This window comes from Perognathus longimembris, chromosome 4, assembly GCF_023159225.1.
Source record: "Perognathus longimembris pacificus isolate PPM17 chromosome 4, ASM2315922v1, whole genome shotgun sequence".
In the NCBI taxonomy this organism is placed as follows: domain Eukaryota; kingdom Metazoa; phylum Chordata; class Mammalia; order Rodentia; family Heteromyidae; genus Perognathus; species Perognathus longimembris.
In genome coordinates, this window is record NC_063164.1 from 68,429,404 (window position 1) to 68,445,954 (window position 16,551).

At 41.8% G+C, this 16,551-nt stretch overlaps 1 protein-coding gene and 1 long non-coding RNA gene across 3 annotated transcripts in view; one reads left to right on the forward strand and one right to left on the reverse strand.

Moving 5' to 3' along the window:
* The window catches only part of Cacnb4 (calcium voltage-gated channel auxiliary subunit beta 4), a 276,637-nt gene that overhangs the window by 63,297 nt on the left and 196,789 nt on the right, over positions 1-16,551 (forward strand). The gene's annotated exons all lie outside the window — the stretch shown is intronic.
* Positions 9,030-12,399, reverse strand: LOC125350676. Its single transcript, XR_007210792.1, has 3 exons — positions 12,385-12,399; positions 9,554-9,639; positions 9,030-9,089 (listed from the first exon to the last, which is right to left on the reverse strand). It is a non-coding gene; the product is annotated as an uncharacterized LOC125350676 (long non-coding RNA).

Below are 16,551 nucleotides of genomic sequence, written 5' to 3' on the forward strand. Positions count from 1 at the left end.
TTTGGGAGAGTTGGGCAGGCACCAAGCAAGTTGGAAAATAGCTTAAGAAATTAAGGGCTTTGGGTCTTGTGGAAGGCTACTGCTTTGGGCTAGGGATGAGGCTTGTTCCTGAATTAGAGTTGAAGGAGGTGGCACATGGGTGTTCCTGTCACTTGTAATGTGAGTAAGGAAGAAAAGAGGGAGGAGCTTGAGAAATGTCACCAGTCATCATTAAACACAGAGCTCACATATATATTACTTTCATTCTCAGGAAACCTTTCTTTGATCACTCTTTGTCACTACCTGGTTTTCTATTAAAGAGTTATCTGATTGTTTTTCACATATAAGAACTTTGTCTGTTTTCTTCACTGCCCAGTTCCCAGGGCTAATAGCTATGTTGGGCACTAGGGGGCTTTTGGCAGGTGTTTGCTGAAAGAATGCTATTCCATGAGCAGATCCCATGTGCAGATGCTTAGCCAGGTTTCCAGTTCTTCTTCTTTGTGATAGTCTACTCCAGTTCCTCTCCTCTCTGGCTGCCACATCACTGAGCCGGTTCTCCATTTGCATCATGAGTTCATCTACCTTGGCACTGTTGTTGAAATGGCATTTGTGCCTGCCCTCCCTGATTTAAGGATGTGATTAGTCTTGGGGGTTATTAGTTAGCTTCAGTATTTTTCTAGTGTTTAAGAATTTATACTTCAAAATATGATTTGATTTATGCAGACTGTTTACTCATTGCCTAACTTTGATCACTTACTCAGTGATTCTCTGAATACATCTTTTTAAAAATGTAACATGGAATCCAGCATTTGACTGAGTTTTGTTAACATATTAAAGGGCCTTTGGTATTTGGAAAAGACACCATAACTACTGTTGTTACTACTAGTCTTCTCATTTATTCATTCATTTAACTCCTACTTGATGAGTGGCTACTATATGCCAGGAGCTAGTCTGGGTGCTGGCACACAAAATGGCCTAAAATCCATGTGCTCTTGGCATTTAAATGCCCATGGGCGAGGATAACAACAATCCAATAAGAGATGCATGTCCCATATCAGAGTATAATACATGCTAAGAAGAAAAATAAAGCAAAGTCAGAAAAGAGTTGTAATTTTAAATAGGGCTGGTAGGGAAAGACCTCAATAAGAAATGACATTTAAGGAAAGAGCTGAGGGAGATGAAGGAGGGCGGCAAATGGTTAGAGGGAAATGTTGTAAGTAGAGGTTATAATAAGGGCCAAGGCCCCAGCACAAGCATGCTTGGCAGAGTTGAGGAGCACAAAAGGGTAAATAATAGATGCCATCTAAGAGGTTACAGGGTAAGCCATGTCGCATCCTGACTTGTACTGTGTAAGAGAAGGGTTGCCTTTGGGGAGGTTCTGAGCAGATCAGTTCGCTGTTTTTCCTTATATTTTAATGGGATCAGCTGGCTGCTGAATTGAGACTGTATCCTACGGGACAAGGGAAGGTGGAAGCGGAGCTATCAGGCAGGATCCTGGAGCAGTAATGCTGACAACAGATGCCAGTGGCTCGGACCAGAGTAATGGAGGGGAGAGAAGTAACAAGTTCTGGGCATATTTTGAAGGCTCAATGAGAATTGGCTGATGGATTGAATATGGGAACTGGGGGAAAATAAGGAATGAAGGAGGACTTTGAAACTTTTTAGTCTGAGCACCTGGAAAAATGGCTTTGCTATTTTAATTTTTTTTTTTGTGGTACTCAGGTTTGAAGTCAGGCCTTATACTATTGAAATGGATATTCTACTTCAGAGCCATGCTACCATCCCTGTTTTTGTTTTTTTTTAATTGTGAGTACTGGGGCTTGAACTCAGGACCTGGTCTCTGTCCCTGAGCTCTTATGCTGAAGGCTAGTGCTCTACCACTTAAACCACAACTCCATTTCCAGGTTTTTGTTTTTGTTTTTGAGGAGAGAGATAAGTTTCTCAGACTCCAGCCACAATCTTCAGATCTTAGCGTCCTGAGTAGCTAGAATTACAGGTGTGAGCCTCCAGTGCCCAGTATCTTCCATCCCTTTTTATGCTTGTTATTTCTGAGATAGGGTTTCACTTTCTGCTTGGGTTCATGTTTGGACTCTGTTTTGTACATTTTAGGCTTTCTGTGGTATCTGGTATGACAGCCATGTGCCCAACTTCTTCCATTAAGATGGAATCTTGTGGATTTTACTGCCTAAGTTGAACCTAGGTTACCAGGAACCTGTTCTTGGCCTTCCACATAGCTAAGATTGCTTTTTAAAAAATGTGCCACAACGACTAGGCTGGTTTTGAAACAAGAGGAATAGGTTCTGTGAGGACATGAAGTAAAATCGGGGACTTTGTTTTGGGCATGTTAAGTTTGAGGTGCCTATAAAATATTTCAGTTGGATATGAGTATCTAGAATCCATGAAGAATAAGGGATTGGAAAATACACTCTTGAGACCTTCAGCAGATACTTGAAACCATTGTATTATAATAGGCCCTGTGTGTGTGTGTGTGTGTGTGTGTGTGTGTGTGTGTGTGTATACTGTGCAGTTTCTTAAACATACATACTTAGTATAAGGTTTAATATATAAATTAGGCATAGTGAGAGATTAGTAAATAGAACAATTTTCACAGTATGCTGTAATAAAATAGCCAGCATCACTACTCTTGTACTTTAGGAGCATTATTAAGTAAAATAATGGTTACTTGAACACAAGACAAGTGATTGTGTAATAGTTGGTCTGACAACAGAGACAAGTACTAAGTGATCAATGGGGAGAGGAATACAGACAGAATGGATACAATAGAGGGAAGAAGGATGGTTTATATCCAGGGTAGGGTGGAACAGGGCAGAGATTTCATCATATTATTAAAAAATATGTGATTTAAAACAGAATTGATGCTGGGAGCTGGTGGCTCATGCCTGTAATCCTAGTTATTAAAGAGGCTGAGATCTAAGGATCATGGCTTGAATCCAACCTGGGCAGAAAATTCTGTGAGACTCTTATCTCCAATTAACCACCAAAAAGCCAGAAAGTGGAGCTGTGGTTCAAGTGGTAGAGCACTAGCGAAACAAACAAACAAAATAAAACCTTAAGGATGCCCAGGTTATGAGGTTGAGCCCTAGTACCAGCACAAAATCAATCAAGATTGAATTGTTGGTTATGAAATGATAAGCCCCTCTATACAACCTTAATAATAACCATAAAATTATATTAAAATGGAATTGTTTCTGGAATTTTCCATTTATTATTTTTGGGCTGAGGTTGAATAGGGTAACAGAAAAATTGGAATGTGGAACTGTAGATAAGAGCAAAGGGAGGGGATGCTCTGTGCATGTTGGATCTGTCACATGTGCACACACCTCTCGTGCTTGTTGGCCTACTTTTGTTGCCTGCTATAGCCAGGAAGGGCAGATTGATATGAGTGCAGAATCATGTCAAGTGCATGGTTTGTTTGTTTGTTCTTTTATTGCTGATGGCCATCTTTGAAGCTCACTGTAGCTTCCTTGTACAGGGAGTTAATGCCTCCAGGACATTTCCCTCTAAGAGGAGATGGAGCACATGGGCAATGCTTCAGCAGGTGCTGTGTATACTTTTCCGAAGGCATAGCATAATTGAGTCCTAGTTGCCATGACAGTGATGCTCAAATCATAAATCATTCCTAATTAATAGGATCACTTTCCAAATCATTTCCCTTTTGTACTCAAGCCTTATCTAAGCCTCTGCTCTCAAGTGAACCCAAACAAGAGAATTTGTAAAAGGTGTTTCAAATCTTGGCATTGAATACTCTCAAACAGCTAATGAGGATAGGAAGAGAAGACATTGGGAGCTGAGCCATGGGGTGGTTTAGCAATTAGGACAGTGATCCGTATGTCAGTGGACATCAGGATCCTATAGGGCAACTTTATAGGCCAACAATCTCTGAGGCCCTTTCTAGATAAATTGAATCAGAATCTGGGTATCACTATCCTTTAAAGCTTCCCCAGTGAATATAAAACACAGCCTGGGTTAAGAACCGTAGAATTAAAGATGGAGAAGGTTGGGGCCCAGCAAAGGAAATGTAAGGAGTGGGGAGAAAAGTATGAGGAGAACCCTGGAAGCCAACAAAAGAAAAAAAGCCAATGAAGTAGGAAAGTGAATGGTGTCAAATGTTACCAGTGGGGCAAGTTAGCAGAGCCTGGGCTTTAGCAGTGAGTTTATAACTGTACATAGCCAAGATCAGTGACCCCAATAAGACCAGTGTGGATGGAGTGGTGAGGAGAAAAGAAAAAAAAAAGGAAAGACTGAAATTAGAGTCTGCTAATATTAGCATATCTTAAAAAATTTTAAATTAGTTTTTATTTTTGTGCTGGTTCTGGGGCTTAAAACTCAGGGCTTGGGCACTGTCTAATACTTCTCTACTATCTGAGCCACAGCTTTACTTCCAGCGTGTGTGTGTGTGTGTGTGTGTGTGTGTGTGTTATTGGAGATAAGAATCTCACAGAATATCCTGTCACTACTGGCTTTGACCCTCAATTCTTAGATCTCAGCCTTCTGAGTAGCTAGGATTATAGATGTGAGCTACTGGTGCCCAGCTAATATGATCAATTCTTTAAAGGACTGTGGAAGCAAAAGAGAAGAGAAAGGGGACACTAATGAGAGGGAGAATTTGGACCTGGAGTGGGCTTTTATGACTAGCATTATGTTGATGCTGGTGGGAATTTCAGCAGAAAAGAAAGCATTGATGATTTGGGAGATAAGGAGAGTTACTGGAGCCCAGACTTTGAGGAAGATCCATGCTGAGTGGAGCCCTCCATGTCTATGGGCCTGGATAGTTTGCTCCTTATAGGATAAAAGGCAGAATGGGGGTGGGGGGGAGATGTAAATATTCTCTTCTTGGTGGCTTGTGGGAGCCCAGCTGCAGCCTTTTGTGCATTCATATTTGCTTTACTAATCTCTTGCATTGGTGCAATAATTCTGCCTGTTGTATACACAGCTCTTCCCATATACTTACATTTTTTTCTTTTTTAAAAACTTTACTCAGACCCATCTGTAATCACATTGAAAAACAAACATGGATATGGTAATGCTAGCTTGCAATCCCAGCACCCAGCACAGACTGAGCTGTGTAGTGAAACTCTGTGTTAAGAATGTCAACAAATGGACTTCTGCTCTTCCATGGAAATATGGAAAGTATGACTGCATACGGCAGGAGACCGGTAGGAGGCAACAAAGCTTCCTCTCCTTGTTTGTGGCCTAGATTCTTTCTTGAGTGCCTCATGGCACAATGTTTTGCCGTGGTGATATTGCCCACAGCGTTGCACAAAAACTAAAGAAATTTTGCACAGCATTTCTTCCTTTCCTCTCCCCCTGCTGCTAGACTTGGGGAGTCCCGTTGGAAAGAAAATAGGAGCTGAGGGTATTGACACTCAACCCCAATGTTTTATGATAGAAATGTTTGAGAAAAGTAAGCGCAAAGGTTTAGCGCCTTCACTTCAATGTTTATATATAAAAGAATGTTTTACTAATCACTTACGTTTAAGTTATCAGCTACTGTGAACTACCAGGGATGCCAGAGCTCCAGCCTACTTCTACCTCACTGCCAAAAGAGGAATGTCTGCACTTGGCGATAGACCAGCTAAGGACTCCAGTGTCTCTGGACGAAATCACATGGATGGCCCCTTACCTACCCCTCACCCCTTTTGTGGAAGGGGCCCCACAGATCTTATGTCAGCATTTGCCTTATGCCCACATATGCCATTTATTTACAGCATCCTCTGCTCATTGAAAAAACTAAAAAGGGGGAGATGTTGGGGACTCAGTTTTGGCCTTGGTGGGGGAAGGGAGCCAAGAGCGAGATGCTGTCCTTCCCCCAGCCCTGGGACAGTGTGGGAGGGAGCCCCTCCCACCTTCCGGCCTCAACCAGAAAAGAAGCCCCCCGCCCCTGGGGGGTGAACACGTGTGTGCCACCATGATAGGGCTTGTCCAGCCCACAAAGGAAGTTTCATGACATCACCTGATGGGCAGCCCGGCTTAGCCAATGGCCCAAGTCCTTCCCTTTCCCGCCATTACCGCTATATAAACCCCCCCTCTTTTTTTTTTTTTTTTTTGGCCAGTCCTGGGCCTTGGACTCAGGGCCTGAGCACTGTCCCTGGCTTCTTCCCGCTCAAGGCTAGCACTCTGCCACTTGAGCCACAGCGCCACTTCTGGCCGTTTTCTGTATATGTGGTGCTGGGGAATCGAACCTAGGGCCTCGTGTATCCGAGGCAGGCACTCTTGCCACTAGGCCATATCCCCAGCCCGAAACCCCCCCTCTTAATTAAATCCTTTGAGACTCATTCAACCATAAAAAAAAAAAAAAGAATGTCAACAAAAATATGTGAGCAAGGAAAAGGTACTGCTTCATGATAGTAAGTATGAGAGGTGCTGAATGTTTTGTGAAATCTTGTACAAAACCACATGGGGGCACTCTTCCATTAAAACTACAGGACTATGATCCAATTTAGGTGGTTGAAACAGCATCTTTGACATGTAGGTCTTAGAAGTCTACATTTCTTTTAAATGGGAAGCTCTGTGGTACACTAAGAAAATATCCTTTTTGCATTTAAAATATTCCAGACTCCTGGAGTTTTAATCTAATCTGATTTGGAATAATTACCTTTATTTCTCTAGTCACTTCCTGCACATTTAGTGGACAAAATGTATTTTGCTTTTTACTTCCTCATTTGCTTGCTGCAGATGCTGGAGCCTAGTGAGAAATCCAGTTCCATTCATGGTTGAGTGTAGACAGCTTGAGGGGGTTTAGAGAAAATGTCCTTCTCTCTCTTGTTTCCCTCCCCATCACCCTCCAGTTTTTAGCCACAAAGCTTGCAGTTATACTTTTTATGGTATAAAATAGAAGACCACGTTTTTAAAAATAATATCCTGTTTTCAGTAAGGCATCTAACTTAGTCTATACGAATGAAAGGGGAAGTTGTGGAGGTAGGGTAGGATTGGGAGAAGAATACAATATACTTACTGCTCTAACAAAGTAGAAGTTTTTAGATAGTTGCAAATAATTTAACCAAAACAGCAATTTAGAAGTTAATTCTGTTTTTTTTTTTAAATTTCTGGTTTTGTCATTTTTAAGAGAGTGATGCCTACCACAATGATACAAATGACAGGCTACTAAGGCTATAGTGCCATTCAGTTGTGTCATGTTTTAGGGGAAAGATACAATGATCTATATCTGAGTTGGTGTACTACAGTAATAGGCAATAGTCGAGTCATTTATTTCTCAGTTGTTTAGCTCACAGTTTAGCACTAGTAACATGTAAACTTTCTTAAACTTATTTATTTTTGTGCTGGTACTGGGGCTTGAACTCAGAGATGGTCTCACTTGGTTTTTGCACTCAAGGTTGGAACTCTACCACTTGGGCCACATCTCTACTTCCAGCTCTATGCCGGTAGTTGGAGATAAGAGTCTCTTGGATTTGTCTGTGTGGGCTGGCTTCAAACCTTGATTCTCAGATCTCAGTCTCCTAAATATCTAGAATTACAGGTGCAAGACATCAGTGCCCAGAATATGTAATCTTTTATTATCATCATATTCAATAAAAACATTACAATATCATCTATGAAAATATATTTTTTTCATTGTCAGTCATGGGCTTGAAGTCTGGACCTGGGTGCTGTTCCTGACCTTCTTTTTTTCTTTCTTTTTTTTTTCGCCCCTCAAGGCTAGTGCTTCTACCACTAAAGTCACAGTTCTATTTCAGCTTTTTGGTGGTTAATTGGAGATAAGAGTCTCACCAGAACTTTTCTGCCCAGGGTGGCTTCAAACTTCAATCCTAAAATCTCAGCCTCTTGAGTGGCTAGAATTATAGGCTTGAGTCATTGGTGCCTGGAGTATTTTTTTTAAGGCTATTTTCTATTCTGAATGTAATTTTATTCAGTACTTTTGCTTTGTGTTTAGACTGACTCATATGAGGTCAAGTGCAGAATTTTCCACTTGCAATGTCATGTTGGCACTCAAAGTTTTATATTTTGGAGAATTGCACATTTCAAAATTTTTAGATTAGTGCTGCTCAATCCGTGTTCACAGTTCTCTTAAGATACTCAGACAACCTCAGTTCCATTGACTCATGTTTGTAATCCTACCTACTTAGGAGGCTGAGATATCAGGATCACAATCCAAAGCAGGAAAATCTGTGAGACTCTTATCTCCAATAAATGACATCAAAAAATGTTGCAACTGGAGTTGTGTCTTACATGGTAGAGCAACAGCCTTGAGCAATAGAAGATCAGAGAAAGTATCTAGGCCTTGAGTTCAAGCCCCAGGACTGGGAGGAAAAAGAGACTCAGAGAAATAGGAAAAATTAGAGGCTAAAAGTTAAGATTATGCTGATTTAGTGGCAAAGCACTTACCTAGAAAGCGCAATGTCCTGGACTCAATCCCCAGTACCAAAAAAGAAAAAGGCCAGAAAATAAAAGGACCAAGAAAAAGATCATACTGCCTAGTACAAAATCCCAGTTCTGCCTTTACCTACCAAAAGACAACCGAAAGAAAGCCTTTGTACTTCTGTTGGCCTATATATAAAATGGAGATGACAATGGTTCTACCTTAATGGCTATTGCGTCAATATAGAAAATAAAACTTTAAATAGGAAGCACTCAATGAATGGTTGATTCATATTTTTTTCCTTAATGGGGTTTGAGCTCATGACTTCACACTTGCAAGGCAGGTGCTCTCAAAGTTAAGATAGTATTGCTGTTGTCTTTTTGAATAGTGTCTGCATCATGATTTTCGTGGCTTCCCAGGGCACAGCTATTGCCAATGTCTATAAGAATGTCTGTCTCAATGCCCTCATGCCTGGGCCTGCTTCTGTGATACTACAAATGACATTTCATGTCTTGGCTTGAGACATCAGGAGTGTGGATCGCACTCATGCTGACCGATCTTCTCCCACTTGGGAAGCAAAATGCCTACTTCTGAAGGCATATCACTGTTATGAGTCTTGATTTTTTTTTTTTTTTTTGGCCAGTCCTGGGCCTTGGACTCAGGGCCTGAGCACTGTCCCTGGCTTCTTCCCGCTCAAGGCTAGCACTCTGCCACTTGAGCCACAGCGCCGCTTCTGGCCGTTTTCTGTATATGTGGTGCTGGGGAATCGAACCTAGGGCCTCATGTATCCGAGGCAGGCACTCTTGCCACTAGGCTATATCCCCAGCCCATGAGTCTTGATTTTTAATAGTTATTTTGGCATCAAATTATGAGACTCACAATTTGTGACTTAAAGTGGAGACAGTGAGTTAGAGAGTTCTTCTGTATGCACCAAATGATGGCGTCATTTTGATGACATCCCATATAGAATTTTGCTGGTTTCTATGACAACTTGAATTTCAAATGGGATCTTAGAGGTCTATTTGGAGTAGGGAAATCAAGCTTCATTCCTCTACAAGTATGGAATATATAGTTAATGCAAAGTATTCTTTTTTTTTTTTTTGCCAGTCCTGGGCCTTGGACTCAGGGCCTGAGCACTGTCCCTGGCTTCCTTTTGCTCAAGGCTAGCACTCTGCCACTTGAGCCACAGTGCCACTTCTGGAAATTTTCCATATATGTGGTACTGGGGAATTGAACCCAGGGCTTAATGTATACGAGGCAAGCTCTGTTGCCACTAGGCCATATTACCAGCCCCAAAGTATTCTTTTTAATGGAACTTCCATCTTTTTCCTTATTTTACCCTTTGTGGCCCTAACCCGTTAGTTTTACCCCCTCACTCTTCTATTCTTCCTGTATTTCTGAATGAGAATCGCAGCCCACACTGAAGGACTCTTCTTGCTATCTATGAATAGCTAGTGTTTCATGTTGCTGCTCATACCAGATGCATTATGTATTTTTGACTCTTCTAACAGTGTAGTAATTTTTAAGAAGGAGGGGTACTGATATATTTCCCAGGTTAGTTAGCAAGTCAACCTATTATTGGAGGCAACTTGAAGAAAAACTTTTGAGCAAATATGTCACTTTGAAAAGATATATTTGCTATGTATTTTTTGAGACCCAAAGGATCTAAAATTGGATGTCATGATAGTGAACGTGAAGTTTTTGTACATGCTGGTTGATTGGTGATGATAAGTTATGTTAGTGGATTCAGGCATTATAACACACACATTTGAAAATGCCAGTGGCTTATGGCAGCCAAAGGTCATTTCTCATGACCATTTCAAGTTTCTTATAGTTCCTCCTCCTATCTTCTTGAACACTGTGGCACTTGGGCTGGAAGAACAGCTCTCATTCAGGCCGGGCATGGTGACTCATATCTGTAATCTCAGCTGTTGGGAGACAGAAAGGGCACTGCAGATAAAAAAAAAAGTTAGTAAGACCCTTTCTCAAAAAGCAAGCTAGGTATAGTATCACATGCTTATAATCCCAGCCACTGAGGAAGTAGATATAGGAAAATAGCTGTCTAGGGAGCCCAAGCAAAAAGCTTAAGACCTTATTTGAAAAGAAAATAAAAGAAAAAAAGAGTTAGAGAAGTTATTCAAGTGACTGAATATTTGCCCAGAAAGCACGAAATGAAGTCCCTGAGTTCAAAATCTCAGCACACACACAAAAAGAAAACCCATACCCCAAACCCAAAAAGGACAGCTCAGTAGTGTTGCCTATCCTTACAGCCAATGGAAAAGCACAGTGAAGCACCTGCTGGCTCTTGAGGCTGGTGAGAAGTGACACAAATTGGCTCACAAGTCATGGTCCAATCCAAATCCCATGTCAGGGCCCGAATCCACAGACTGGGGAAATAGCATCCCTCTGTTACCACCTGCAGCCACTAGATCTGCCATGGGGGGCACACTGGAATTTGTCCACAGTGTGTCTATTTAAGAGTTGTGGTGGCAGTTTGTCATTGCTAAAATATAGAACCAACCCAGATGCCCCTCAGTAGATGAGTGGATCAGGAAAAGGTGGTACATATACATAATGGAATTCTATATGTTTATCAGAAAGAATGGCATTGCCCCATTTGTAAGGAAATGGAAGGTCTTGGAAAAAATTATACTAAGTAAAGTGAGCCAAAGAAACAAAGACTCTTTGGTTTTCCTCATAGGGAATAATTAGTACATGTTTAGGCTAGTTGTAGCAGAAGATCACAATAGCCCAGTGTCTATGCCCTTATGAACACATAAGATGATGCTAAGTGAAATGAGCTCCACATTATGGAAACAAGTGTTATGTCATTGTTGTAATTATTTTCAACATGCCATATGAAGCCCTACCCTTTTTGTCCTCTTGTATTCCCTTCCCATTGTTTTACCTCCGCTATCACTGTATCTGATCTTAATACCCTGGATACTGTATATACATGTATTATAAGTAGGAAAGGGAAAGGGAATACCAAAATTGAGAGACAAAGGATAGAAAGACAAACGATTCCAAAAGCAATACTTACAAAACCGTTTGGTATAAACCAACTGTACAACTCATGGCGGGGGAGGGAAAGGGCGAAGGGGAGGCAGGGGGAAATGAGGGCGGAGGTAACAAGTTGAACAAGAAATGCACTCACTGCCTTACATATGAAACTGTAACCCCTCTGTAATTCACTTTGACAATAAAGGGGAAAAAAAGAGTTGTGATGGGAGACCATGATGAAATTACAGAATTTCTGGAGGTGATTTCCACTGTTTTGGGGTCTTTAGCCAGTTAGCAGAAAAATGGACACTGAATCTCTTCATTTCAGGCTGGGGATGTGGCTCAGTGGTAGACACACACATACAAATACACTACACATGCACACACAGGTACACAAAGGCACATTCACCCACTCATCCACACATTCACATTTTTTAGCCCAGGTATAGAGTTCGTTTAGAGTAGAATTAAGAAAGTTAATCTTACAGTTTTGATAAATGAGCTGTTTACATATGATTGCAGCATATTCAGCTTTAATTTTAAAGCACTATGTCTTTCATTTGTTTTTGTCCTAATTAACATTACTTTGGATAATTAAATAACATGTTGATTGCTGTTAGTGGAACATGGTGAGTGTATAAATGCTTTGATAATTAGTTCTCTGAGGTACAGGACTTCCAAGAGATGACAATGACCCAGTAAGACAATTTTCCAGTGGAAGCTTTTCTGTAGTTTTTAAAAATCATGATTCTTTGTATTGCACTGAAGTTAGCAGTGTGAAGAAAGCTTAGAAGCTGGGTATAGTGGGGTCATATCTATAATCCTAGATACTTCAGAAGATTGAAGTCTGGGGCCAGTTCTAGGCTAAAAGTGCAAGATGTTAACTAAGAAATGCAGCAAAAAGGACTATGGTCATGACTTAAGAGGTAGAGCACTTGCCTATCAAGAATGAGACACTGAATCCAAACCCCAGTGCATCAATCGATAAATGATAAATACATGATGCTAAGTACACAAATATATAAATAGAAAGCCAAGAAATGGGCCTGTATTGATCCAAGGACTGTGTGTGTGTGTGTGTGTGTGTGTGTGTGTGTGTGTGTGTGTGTGCAAGTCTTGAGGCTTGAACTCAGGACCTTGCCACTGTCCCTGAGCCTTTGTACTCAAGGTTAGCATTCCTGCCACTTGAGCCACAGATCCACTACCAGTTTTCTGGTGGTTAACTGGAGATAAGAATCTCATGGACTTTCCTCCCCATGCTGGCTGAAAACTGTGATCCTCAGTTCTTGGCATCCTGAGTTGAGTAGCAAGGGTTATAGGTGTGACCCACCTGCATCCAGCTCTAAGCACTTCTTGAGCCAGAGGGTGTTTTTCATTGGCACACATATGTGGTCCCTGCATACAGTGAGCCACAGCTTTCTGCACACTGGTTACTTCTGAGTTGGTGAGATGGAATGCACACAAGACAGAGGGTGCACAAAGCAGGTTTTTTAGTTACAGATAGGTGGCAAGAGACAGGAAAAGCATGGGATTCACTGTGAACTGCCCCTCAGGGTTCAGGAGAGCTTCCTGGAGCAGCTGGAGTCTTGGCTGCATATATCCTATTTGCACTGTGTCTGAAAGACCGGGAAAGACCGTGCTGCAGGAAGTCCTGTTTCTGAGGAGCAGTTACTGGAGGAGAGCCCAGGCTATTCCAGCCAGCCACTCCCCCGCCTTATCACAGTGTGCCATTTTCTTATACATCCAGTCATTCTTCCTGGGAGTCTAAGGCCACCCAGAAAACTGTCCTATAGGACAGAGGCACTGGTGAATGTGGGGTACAGTATGAGGTGCACCACTAATTTTTTATGAATTATGCCTGGTTCAGGTGTAAATTTGCTTTGTATTGCATTCCCCTAGGAGAAATCTTAAGCATTTATGCTAGGTGAAACTGCTCATTGTCTATGCTGAGGAGTGGGCTCTCACCACATCCCATGGTCTACAGTGAAGCACTGATATTTCTCCAACCAGTTAGGAAAGGCCTGCCTTGCTTGCCCATTGACCTGACCTCCAGAATAGAGGAGGAGACTAAGCAGAAGAGATTAGCAATATTGGAGTCCTAGTAACTTTCCATAATATGGAATTCAGTCTACAGAAGGCGTGCTGGGAGGTAATGTTCTTTGGAAGAAAGCATTAAGCCATCCCATAATAGTGATAGGAGAGTGACCCTCCTTACCGTAGCCAGGGCCTTGAGAGTGTGACACAAGAAGGCCCAGATTCTTGCTGATTCCTTGGCTGTGATTGCATGGAGATGTTTGTAACGGCTTCCTTATAGACTTGGGTAGCGTCCTATACATAGGGCATGCTTTGGTTTGACCTGGTACTTGATTTGGCTCCCTCCTGGTCCCTCTTGGAAGCTTTTCTCCTGAGTGGATCACTAGGAGTATCATCAAGTCAGCTCACTAAGATACACACTAATGCATCCTCCCAGGCCCCAAGACACCTACCTCTCAGGAACTTATTCTTTGCAGCTGAATATTTCCTTTTGCTAGCAGTTCTGTATACCTACCTACTGCTTGGTGACACTCATCATAATGATGTTTCTGAAGTGCTGACAAGGAGTTCATGAGTGACAGATGTAATTTAGACATATTTTGTACTTTGAGCTCTTGAAAGTTTGTCATCTGTATATACTCTGTTTAACTGGGATATGTGGTCAAACTGTCTTAGGATGTTCTCTTTGGCTGAATCTGTAGCTGGAGTCACCCCAAAAGCAGGCAGTAGAGTTTCCTCAGGGAACTGTCCCAATCTAGCTTGAGATGTGCCTAGTTGAGATTCCAAAAAAAAAAAAAAAAAAGGCAGCAAGTGGGGTGGTAGTGTTAGACTAAAACATACGCGCACTTCACTTAGTATAATTTTTTCCAAGTCCTTCCATTTCCTTACAAATGGGGCAATGTCATTCTTTCTGATAGAGGCATAAAATTCCATTGTGTATATGTACCACATTTTCCTGATCCATTCGTCTACTGAGGGGCATCTGGGTTGGTTCCAGATTCTCGCTATGACAAATTGTGCTGCGATGAACATTGTTGTGCTGGTGGCATTACTGTGATTTTGTTTGTGGTCTTTTGGATAGATACCCAAAAGTGGGGCTGCTGGGTCATAGGGGAGTTCTATATTTAGCCTTCTGAGGAATCTCCATACTGCTTGCCAGAGTGGCTGAACCAGTTTACATTCCCACCAACAATGAAGTAGGGTTCCCTTTTGGCCACATCCCCTCCAACAATTGTTATTGTTGGTTTTCTTGATATATGACATTCTTACTGGGGTGAGATGGAATCTCAATGTTGTTTTGATTTGCATTTCTTTTATGGCCAGTGATGTAGAGCACTTTTTCATATGTCTCTTGGCCATTCTCATTTCCTCATCAGCGAAGTCTCTTTGTAAGTCTTTAGCCCACTTGATGAGGGGGCTAATGGTTCTTTGAGGTTTTGTTTTGGAAGAAGGTAATTTTTTTAGTTTTGCATATATTTTAGAGATGAGGCCTTTGTCCGTTGAATGGCCGGTAAAGATCTTCTCCCACTCTGTGGGCTTTCTGTTTATCTTGCGAGCTATGTCCTTTGCCATGCAGAAGCTCTGCAGTTTGATGCAGTCCCATTTGTCCAACCTTTCTTTGATTTGTAGCCTTTCTGGGTCATTGTTAAGGAAGTTCTGTCCTGCGCCAAGGAGCCCAAGTGGACTCTATGGTCTCCCTTATTGGGAATAATTAGTACAGGTTTAGGCAAGTCATAGCAGAGCATCACAAGAGCCCAATAGCTATACCCTTATGAACACATAAGATGATACTAAGTGAAATGAACACCATGTTATGGGAACGATTGTTATATCACAGTTGTAACTACTTTCAACGTCCCATCTGTATCTGTAGCTTCTATTATTGATGAGGTTCTTGTATCACCTTCCAGGGGTTGTACCTACACTATCTCTGTAATCTTATCTGAGTATATTGAAAACTGTGTATACTGGTATTAGAAGTAGGAAATTGAAAGGGAATACCAAAATTGAGAGACACAGGGTTAAAAAAAGAGAAACAACTACAAAAGCAATACTTGCAAAACTGTTTGGTGAACATGAACTGAACACCTGGGGGGGGGGAAGGGAAAGAGAGAGGAGGGAGGGAGGTATGAGGGACAAGGTAACAAACAGTACAAGAAATGTATCCAATGCCTAACATATGAAACTGTACCCTCTCTGTACATCAGTTTGATAATAAAAATTTGAAAACAAAACAAAACATATGTGCAGGGAATCTCCATGCCTCAGGGCCTTAGTGTCCTTGTGATGAGCAACAAGATAGCAAATACTTTCTCCAGGCATGTTTGTAGTGTGGGAGTGTACTAAGGAGTTCACATAAGGGTTTAGGAATCTGGCTTAGGGCTGGGGTTAGTTTCCACAGGTTTTTAAAGAAGCTTAGTTGATTTTTTTTTTTTGTAATGGGGGCTTGAACTCAGGGGCCTGGGTACTGTGTCTGAGCTTTTTCACTGAAGGTTGACACTCTACCACTTTGGGCCAAAGTGCTACTTCCGGTTTTCTAGTAGATAATTGGAGATAAGAGTCTAGGGGCTGGAAATGTAGCCTAGTGGTAGAGTGCTTGCCTCATATACTTGAAGCCCTGAGTTCGATTCCTCAGAACTACATATGTAGGAAAGGCCAGAAGTGGCGCTGTGGCTCAAGTGGTAGAATGCTGGCCTTGAGAAAAAGAAGCCAGGGATAGTGCTCAGGCCCTGAGTTCAAGATCCAGGATTGGGAAAAAAAAAAAAGTATCACCAGGACTTTCCTACCTGGGATGGCTTCGAACCATGATCCTTAGATCTCAGCTTCCTGAGTAGCTAGGATTACAGGTGTGAGCTACCAGCTCCTGGTTTGGTTAATCTTTGAATGCTTTGAGCAGTAGCTTTAACAACTTTGTCAGAGCACCAGCTTAGGTTGAAGCCTACAGAGGATGACAGGTAGAGGATGGGGTCATGCAGGGTCAAGGCTCTCTGGGCGTCTCTGTTAGGATGAAGGAGGCAGGATGGGGGAGCTGGTAGGCCTCCATAGGACAACAGAACTGACAATGACAATTTCAGTTAGAAGAGAGCTGAGAATTTATGTAGAATGCTAGATGCCTGTTCATTCAGGAGTAGGGAACCTTTTTTTTTTCTGCCAGTGTCCATTTGGATATTTATAATATGTGTAGCCATACAAAATGA